Source organism: Seriola aureovittata, chromosome 17, assembly GCF_021018895.1.
Source record: "Seriola aureovittata isolate HTS-2021-v1 ecotype China chromosome 17, ASM2101889v1, whole genome shotgun sequence".
Lineage (NCBI taxonomy): Eukaryota > Metazoa > Chordata > Actinopteri > Carangiformes > Carangidae > Seriola > Seriola aureovittata.
This window is the reverse complement of record NC_079380.1, coordinates 23,101,562-23,108,706: the sequence shown is the minus strand read 5'-3', so window position 1 is coordinate 23,108,706 and position 7,145 is coordinate 23,101,562.

Genomic DNA, 7,145 nt, shown 5'->3' with positions numbered 1-7,145 from the left:
ATATTATAGTAAGGCATAAAAACTCTTAAAAAAGGCATAGTATAGTAAGTCATAAAAACGTTGTAGTATAGTACGTCATAAAAAGTCATATAGTAAGGCATAAAAAGTCATAAAAAAGTCATAGTATAGTAAGGCATAAAAAGTCATAGTATAGTAAGGCATATAAAGTCATAAAAACGTCATAGTATAGTAAGGCATAAAAAGTCATAAAAAAGGCATAATATAGTAAGGCATAAAATAGGCATATTATAGTAAGGCATAAAAAGTCATAAAAACGTCATAGTATAGTAAGTCATAAAAACGTTGTAGTATAGTACGTCATAAAAAGTCATATAGTAAGGGATAAAAAGTCAAAAAAGTCATATTATAGTAAGGCATAAAAAAGTCATAGTGTAGTAAGGCATAAAAAAGTCATAATAAAGTAAGGCACAAGAAATTATAAAAAAGTCATATTATAGTAAGTCATGAAAACGTCATAGTATAATAAAGCATAAAAAGTCATAAAAAAGTTATAGTATAGTAAGGCATGAAAAAGTCATAGTATAGTAAGGCATAAAAAGTCATAAAAAAGTCATAGTATAGTAAGGCATAAAAAGTCATAAAAAAGTCATAGTATAGTAAGGCATAAATAGTCATAAAAAAGTCATAGTATAGTAAGGCATAAAAAAGTCATAGTATAGTAAGTCAAAATATTTCATAGTATAATAAAGCATAAAAAGGCATAAAAAAAGTCATAGTGTTGTAAGCCATAAAAAATCATGAAAAAGTAATAGTGTAGTAAGACATAAAATATCCCAAAAAAAAAGGAATTGTGTAGTAAGGCACAAAAAGTTATTAAAAAGTCATAGTATAGTAAGGAATAAAAAGTCATAATATAATCAGTCATAAAAACGACTTAGTATAGTAAGGCATAAAAAGTCATAAAATAATAAGGCTTGAAAATCCATAATAAAATAAGGCATAAAAAAGTCATAAAAAGTCATAAAAAATCATAATGAAATAAGGCACGAAAAGTTATTGAAAAGTCATAGTATAGTAAGGCATAAAAAGTCATAAAAAAGTCATAGTACAGTATGGCATAAAAAAGTCATAGTATAGTAAGGCATAAAAAGTCATAAAAAAGTCATAGTATAATAAGGCACAAAAAGTTATTAAAAAGTCATATTATAGTAAGGCATAAAAAGTCATAAAAAAGTCATAGTATAGTAAGGTATAAAACGTCATAATAAAGTCATAGTATAGTAAGACATAAAATGTCATAAAATAATAAGGCTTGAAAAGCCATAATAAAGTAAGGCATAAAAAATTCATAGTGTAATTAACCATGAAAAAATCATAATGAAATAAGGCACAAAAAGTTCATAAAAAGTCATAGTATAGTAAGGCATAAAAAGTCATAAAAAAGTCATAGTATAGTAAGGCATAAAAAAGTCATAGTATAGTAAGGCATAAAAAGTCATAAAAAAAGTCATAGTGTAGTAAGGCATGAAAAAGTCATATTATAATAAGGCATAAAAAGTCATATTATAGTAAGGCATAAAAAGTCATAAAAAAGTCATAGTATAGTAAGGCATGAAATGTCATAAAATAATAAGGCTTGAAAAGCCATAATAAAGTAAGGCATAAAAAGGTCATAGTGTAATTAACCATAAAAAAGTCATAGTATAGTAAGGCATAAAATGTCATATTATAGTCAGTCATAAAAACATCTTAGTATAGTATGGCATAAAAATTCATAAAATAATAAGGCTTGAAAACCCATAATAAAGTAAGGCATAAAAAGGTCATAGTGTAATTAACCATAAAAAGAGTCATAGTATAGTAAGGCATAAAATGTCATATTATAGTCAATCATAAAAACGTCTTAGTATAGTAAGGCATAAAAACGTCATAAAATAATAAGGCTTGAAAATCCATAATAAAGTAAGGCATAAAAAGTCATAATGAAATAAGGCACGAAAAGTTATTGAAAAGTCATAGTATAGTAAAGCATAAAAAAGTCATAGTATAGTAAGGCATAAAAAGTCATAAAAAAGTCATAGTATAGTAAGGCATAAAAAAGGCATATTATAGTAAGGTATAAAACGTCATAATAAAGTCATAGTATAGTAAGACATAAAATGTCATAAAATAATAAGGCTTGAAAAGCCATAATAAAGTAAGGCACAAGAAGTCATAAAAAAACATATTATAGTAAAGCATAAAAAATCATAGTATAGTAAGGCACAAAAAGTTATTAAAAAGTCATAGTATAGTAAGGCATAAAAAGTCATAGTATAGTAAGGCACGAAAAGTTATTGAAAAGTCATAGTATGGTAAGACATAAAAAAGTCATAGTATAGTAAGGCATTAAAAGTCATAAAAAAGTCATAGTATAGTAAGGCATAAAAGTTCATAATATAGGCAGTCATAAAAATATCTTAGTATAGTAAGGCTTAAAAGTCATGAAATAATAAGGCTTGAAAATCCATAATAAAGTAAGGCATAAAAAAGTCATAGTATAGTAAGGCATAAAAAGTCATAAAAGAGTCATAGTATAGTAAGGCATAAAAAGTCATAAAAAAAGTTATAATATAGTAAGGCATGAAAAAGTCATATTATAATAAGGCATAAAAAGTCATATTATAGTAAGGCACAAAAAGTTCATAAAAAGTCATAGTATAGTAAGGCATAAAATGTCATAAAATAATAAGGCTTGAAAAGCCATAATAAAGTAAGGCATAAAAAGGTCATAGTGTAATTAACCATAAAAACGTCTTAGTATAGTAAGGCATAAAAAAGTCATAAAAAGTCATAATGAAATAAAGCACAAAAAGTTATTGAAAAGTCATAGTATAGTAAGGCATAAAAAAAGTCATAGTATAGTAAGGCATAAAAAGTCATAAAAAAGTCATAGTATAGTAAGGCATGAAAAAGTCATATTATAATAAGGCATAAAAAGTCATATTATAGTAAGGCACAAAAAGTTCATAAAAAGTCATAGTATAGTGAGGCATAAAATGTCATAAAATAATAAGGCTTGAAAAGCCATAATAAAGTAAGGCATAAAAAGGTCATAGTGTAATTAACCATAAAAACGTCTTAGTATAGTAAGGCATAAAAAAGTCATAAAAAGTCATAGTATAGTAAGGCATAAAAAAGTCATAGTATAGTAAGGCATAAAAAGTCATAAAAAAGTCATAGTATAGTAAGGCATGAAAAAGTCATAAAAAAGTCATAGTATAGTAAGGCATAAAAAAGTCATAGTATAGTAAGGCATAAAAAGTCATAAAAAAAGTCATAGTATAGTAAGGCATGAAAAAGTCATATTATAATAAGGCATAAAAAGTCATATTATAGTAAGGCACAAAAAGTTCATAAAAAGTCATAGTATAGTGAGGCATAAAATGTCATAAAATAATAAGGCTTGAAAAGCCATAATAAAGTAAGGCATAAAAAGTTCATAGTGTAATTAACCATAAAAAAGTCATAGTATAGTAAGGCATAAAATGTCATATTATAGTCAGTCATAAAAACGTCTTAGTATAGTAAGGCATAAAAAAGTCATAAAAAGTCATAATGAAATAAAGCACAAAAAGTTATTGAAAAGTCATTGTATAGTAAGACATAAAATGTCATAAAATAATAAGGCTTGAAAAGCCATAATAAAGTAAGGCACAAGAAGTCATAAAAAAGTCATAAAAACGTTATAGTATAGTAAGTCATAAAAAAACATAGTATAGTAAGGCACAAAAAGTTATTAAAAAGTCATAGTATAGTAAGGCATAAAAAGTCATAGTATAGTAAGGCACGAAAAGTTATTGAAAAGTCATAGTATGGTAAGACATAAAAAAAGTCATAGTATAGTAAGGCATTAAAAGTCATAAAAAAGTCATAGTATAGTAAGGCATAAAAGTTCATAATATAGGCAGTCATAAAAATATCTTAGTATAGTAAGGCATTAAAAGTCATAAAATAATAAGGCTTGAAAATCCATAATAAAGTAAGGCATAAAAAAGTCATAGTATAGTAAGGCATAAAAAGTCATAGTATAGTAAGGCATAAAAAGTCATAAAAGAGTCATAGTATAGTAAGGCATAAAAAGTCATAAAAAAAGTTATAATATAGTAAGGCATGAAAAAGTCATATTATAATAAGGCATAAAAAGTCATATTATAGTAAGGCACAAAAAGTTCATAAAAAAGTCATAGTATAGTAAGGCATAAAATGTCATAAAATAATAAGGCTTGAAAAGCCATAATAAAGTAAGGCATAAAAAGGTCATAGTGTAATTAACCATAAAAACGTCATAGTATAGTAAGGCATAAAAAGTCATAAAAAAGTCATAATGAAATAAAGCACAAAAAGTTATTGAAAAGTCATAGTATAGTAAGGCATAAAAAGTCATAGTATAGTAAGGCATAAAAAGTCATAAAAAGTCATAGTATAGTAAGGCATGAAAAAGTCATATTATAATAAGGCATAAAAAGTCATATTATAGTAAGGCACAAAAAGTTCATAAAAAAGTCATAGTATAGTGAGGCATAAAATGTCATAAAATAATAAGGCTTGAAAAGCCATAATAAAGTAAGGCATAAAAAGGTCATAGTGTAATTAACCATAAAAACGTCTTAGTATAGTAAGGCATAAAAAGTCATAAAAAAGTCATAGTATAGTAAGGCATAAAAAGTCATTGTATAGTAAGGCATAAAAAGTCATAAAAAGTCATAGTATAGTAAGGCATGAAAAAGTCATAAAAAGTCATAGTATAGTAAGGCATAAAAAGTCATAGTATAGTAAGGCATAAAAAGTCATAAAAAAAGTCATAGTATAGTAAGGCATGAAAAAGTCATATTATAATAAGGCATAAAAAGTCATATTATAGTAAGGCACAAAAAGTTCATAAAAAGTCATAGTATAGTAAGGCATAAAATGTCATAAAATAATAAGGCTTGAAAAGCCATAATAAAGTAAGGCATAAAAAGGTCATAGTGTAATTAACCATAAAAAAGTCATAGTATAGTAAGGCATAAAATGTCATATTATAGTCAGTCATAAAAACGTGTTAGTATAGTAAGGCATAAAAAAGTCATAAAAAGTCATAATGAAATAAAGCACAAAAAGTTATTGAAAAGTCATTGTATAGTAAGACATAAAATGTCATAAAATAATAAGGCTTGAAAAGCCATAATAAAGTAAGGCACAAGAAGTCATAAAAAAACATATTATAGTAAGGCATAAAAAGTCATAAAAAAAGTCATAGTATAGTAAGGCATGAAAAAGTCATATTATAATAAGGCATAAAAAGTCATATTATAGTAAGGCACAAAAAGTTCATAAAAAGTCATAGTATAGTAAGGCATAAAATGTCATAAAATAATAAGGCTTGAAAAGCCATAATAAAGTAAGGCATAAAAAGGTCATAGTGTAATTAACCATAAAAAAGTCATAGTATAGTAAGGCATAAAATGTCATATTATAGTCAGTCATAAAAACGTCTTACTATAGTAAGGCATAAAAATTCAACTCATACTTTGTTATATCCACCATTTTATGTTTCCTCTTTCTAGCAACCTGACTGCTAACCTACAGAAGACAGATACCAAGGCTAGCTTGCTAGTTAACGCTAGCTAACATGATTAAATAGCATCAGTTCATTTTTCTGATGACGTTAGGTGCCAGTGTGAGTTTCTTCACAAACATGTTTATACAGACAGATAAATGCCATAAACAATCTGTGAAAGGAAGCAGTGGGTTTATGAAGCACATGTCGCTCAGCATGAGCAGTAATGCTGCGTTGAGCTTCATCAGCATTAGCACACAGAGTGAAAAACAAACTACCAGACCTCTTTTACCCTTCCACTCTCTTTTTACCCTCTCGTCTCCTCCATCTTGCCTCTCCTCCTCTCTTTCTCTCTACAGTATGTGGAGCAGAATGACTAATGATCAGTTGCTCTGTCACACACCAGAGACTTTCTTTCCCTGCAGCTACATCCAAAATTAGCGCACACACACACACACACACACACACTGGCCCACTCATACACTCATGTGAGCGTGCACACAAACAAACACCCAGATATTCATACATGCACACACAGAAGAGGAGGTGCAGCTCCAGCAGAACACTTTGACCTCTGTATCACTGTGAGCACAAGATGCAGTAGAAGATCTGAAGGAGAAGGTTTGGGAATCTGTTTTGGGTTTGTGTGGTCATGTGGCCTGAGTAGAGACACTGTCCTGCAGCTGAAGGGTCAAAGGTCAAAAAAAGAGCTCTTTCTCAAATTCTGTCAGAGGTGTTTGACACAGATATGAAGCTAAATAAAGACACAACTTCTGATCTGTGATACAAACTCTCCCCATTGGTTCATGTTTGGACCTGAAGTGCTGCGCTGCACTGTCCTCCATGTTGTTCTCTGAGCAGCAGCGCTCTCTGCTGGAGAGAAGCAGCTACTACAGATTTCTTTCACACTGGCTTTACTTCATTCATTGATCCCTACAGTGAGAACTGAGACTCATGTTCGACGACACTTCAGGCGAGAAGATGCTTCCTGTCATCAGACCGAAGATTATAACATTACATTTATTGTCTCTTTGTTTTTCTTGGCTGCAACAACCTGCTCACTGACTCCAGCTCTGCTATTCCAAGACACGGGAGCAACTTACAGCTGACCGGATCTAATCTTTTACTGATGTTTCATATTTAAACATAAACTCAGATACTTCTCTGTAATAAAAAGATCAATTATCTATAATAATGCCTGAAACAAAAGATTTTTGTGTACATAGATAGTAAAGGAAACTTATGGTCCAACATACTCTTGGGTCCTCAGCCCGAGTCAGGCCCATATACTTCCACATCTGGGCAGAGTGAAGCTGTTGTCCTCAGGTACTGACTGACAGCCAGGAGATCCAGTTATGTGGAATCTTACAACCATGCTGTATATGGGCCAGATTCGGGCCGTGGAACAGGGCGTATACTGGGCCAGAAGAAAGCAAGCATGTGGTGTCAAATATGGGCCAGATTTCTTTTGCTATCTGGGGAGGTTTTGTGGTGCAGAGCTTTTCCGCTGACAGCTGTTTAGACAGGAAAAAAAAAATCACACTGACTAAATGTGGTTGCTTCCTGTTTTGACACAGCGAAGCTCTGATCTAAACCATAATAT